The following is a 2,857-nucleotide window of genomic DNA, read 5'->3' as shown; positions in this document are numbered from 1 at the left end:
AGTCTCAAGCAATTATCTGCCTCAGCCTCCCAAGTAGCTGGGATTACAGGCGCCCACTGCCACATCCAGCTAATTTTTTGTGTTTTTAGTAGAGACGGGGTTTCACTATGTTGACCAAGCTGACCTCAAACTCCTGACCTCAGGTGACCTGCCCACCTCAGCCTCTGAAAGTGCTGTGATTACAGGTGTGAGCCACCATGGCTGGGAAGCCTCAGTGTTTCATGTGATCCAGAGCCTCACCACTGCCTGTACAAATCTGGGCAAATGGAGAAGAGGACTAGAAAATCATGTTAAACAAGCAAAAGTCATACTTATGGGATGAACACTCTAGGCAGTGGCACCCTCTTCTGTGGCCTCTTCTGGATCAGTTAATGGAGGCATGGGAGGTCTACAGACTACACAGGGAAATAGTTTACTTGGCACGGGATTGCTTTGATCAATATATGACAGCACAGAATGTTGTAAAAACTCTTTTACAGATTATTGGGATTTTATCTTTATTTATTGCAGCCAAACTTGAGGAAATCTGTTCTTCACAATTGCACCAGTGTGCAACTTTGAGATTTGTTCAGGAGGTAACATTCGTACTCTGGAATGAATGAGTATAAAAGCCCCTGAGTGGTGTTTAAGTCTCCTGGTCACTGTGTCCTGGCTGAATGTATACATGCAGGTGACATCGCTAAATGACTTATACAAAGTGCTATTGCCACAGCCTCCCCAGCAAATGTTTACAGATTGTGGAGCTTTCAGATCTCTGTGTGCTGGATGTTGACTGCTTAGAATTTTCCTTTTATTTTTTTCTATTTATTTATTTTATTGCACTTTAGGTTTTGGGGTACATGTGAAGAACATGCAAGATTCTTGCATATGTACACACGTGCCAGTGTGATTTGCTGCCTTTCTCCCCATCACCTACATCTGGCATCTCTCCCCTTGCTATCTCTCCCCAGCTCCCCACCCCACACCGTCCATCCCCTATTTCCCCCAAACTGACCCCAGTGTGTAGTGCTCCCCTCTCTGTATCCATGTGTTCTCATTGTTCAACACCCGCCTATGAGTGAGAACATGTGGTGTTTGATCTTCTGCTCTTCTGTCAGTTTGCTGAGAATGATGGTTTCCAGGTTCATCCATGTCCCCACAAAGGACCCAAACTCATCGTTTTTGATGGCTGCATAATATTCCATGGTGTATATGTGCCACATTTTCCCTGTCCAGTCTATCATCGATGGGCATTTGGGTTGGTTCCAGGTCTTTGGTAATGTAAACAGTGCTGCAATGAACATTCGTGTGCATGTGTCCTTATAGTAGAACGATTTATAATCCTTTGGATAAATACCCAGTATTGGGATTGCTGGGTCAAATGGAATTTCTATTTCTAGGTCCTTGAGGATTCGCCACAATGTCTTCCACAATGGTTGAACTAATTTACATTCCCACCAACAGTGTAAAAGTGTTCTTTCTCCACATCCTCTCCAGCATCTGTTGTCTCCAGATTTTTTAATGATCGCCATTCTAACTGGTGTGAGATGGTATCTCAATGTAGTTTTGATTTGCATTTCTCTGATGACCAGAGATGATGAGCATTTTTTCATATGTTTGTTGGCCTCATGTATGTCTTCTTTTGTAAAGTATCTGTTCATATCCTTTGTCCACTTTTGAATAGGCTTGTTTGTTTTTTTATTGTAAATCTGTTTTAGTTCGTTGTAAATTCTGGATATCAGCCCTTTGTCAGATGGGTAAACTGCAAAACATTTTTTCTCATTCTGTTGGTTGCCGATTCACTCTAATGACTGTTTCTTTTGCTGTGCAGAAGCTGTGGAGTTTGATTAGGTCCCATTTGTCTGTTTGGCTTTTGTTCTTAATGCATTTGGTGTTTTGGTCATGAAGTCCTTACTTACACCTATGTCCTGAATGGTTTTGCCTAGATTTTCTTCTAGGGTTTTTATGGTGTTAGGTCTTATGTTGAAGTCTTTAATCCATCTGGAGTTAATTTTAGTGTAAGATGTAAGGAAGGGGTCCAGTTTCTGCTTTCTGCACATGGCTAGCCAGCTTTCCCAACACCATTTATTGAACAGGGAATCCTTTCCCCATTGCTTGTTTTTGTCTGGTTTGCCAAAGATCAGATGGTTATAGATATGTTGTGTTGCGTCCGAGACCTCTGTTCTGTTCCATTGGTCTATATCTCTGTTTTGGTACCAGTACCATGCTGTTTTGATTACTGTAGCCTTGTAGTATAGTTTGAAGTCTGGTAGTGTGATGCCTCCCGCTTTGTTCTTTTTGCTTAGAATTGACTTGGCTATGCGGGCTCTCTTTTGGTTCCATATGAAGTTTAAGGTGTTTTTTTCCAGTTCTGTGAAGAAGGTCATTGGTAGCTTGATGGGGATAGCATTGAACCTGTAAATTACTTTAAGTTTCTTGTTTGTTGTATTCCTAGGTATTTTATAATCTTTGTGGCAATTGTGAATGGCAGTTCATTCTTGATTTGGTTCTCTTTAAGTCTGTTGTTGGTGTATAGGAATGCTTGTGATTTTTGCACATTGATTTTGTATCCTGAGACTTTGCTGAAGTTGCTTATCACTTTCAGGAGATTTGTGGCTGAGACGATGGGGTCTTCCAGATATACAATAGTATCGTCTGCAAATAGAGACAATTTGACTTCCTTCTTTCCTATTTGAATGCCCTTTATTTCTTTTTCTTGCCTGATTGCTCTGGCTAGAACTTCTAATACTATATTGAATAGGAGTCGTGAGAGAGGGCATCCTTGTCTAGTGCCAGATTTCAAAGGGAATGCTTCCAGTTTTTGCCCATTTAGTATGATATTGGCTGTTGGTTTGTCATAAATAGCTTTTACTATTTC

Source organism: Cebus imitator, unplaced genomic scaffold (assembly GCF_001604975.1).
Source record: "Cebus imitator isolate Cc_AM_T3 unplaced genomic scaffold, Cebus_imitator-1.0 Scaffold1125, whole genome shotgun sequence".
In the NCBI taxonomy this organism is placed as follows: Eukaryota; Metazoa; Chordata; class Mammalia; order Primates; family Cebidae; genus Cebus; species Cebus imitator.
The sequence above is the reverse complement of the archived record's forward strand: the minus strand, read 5'-3'. Positions refer to the sequence as shown.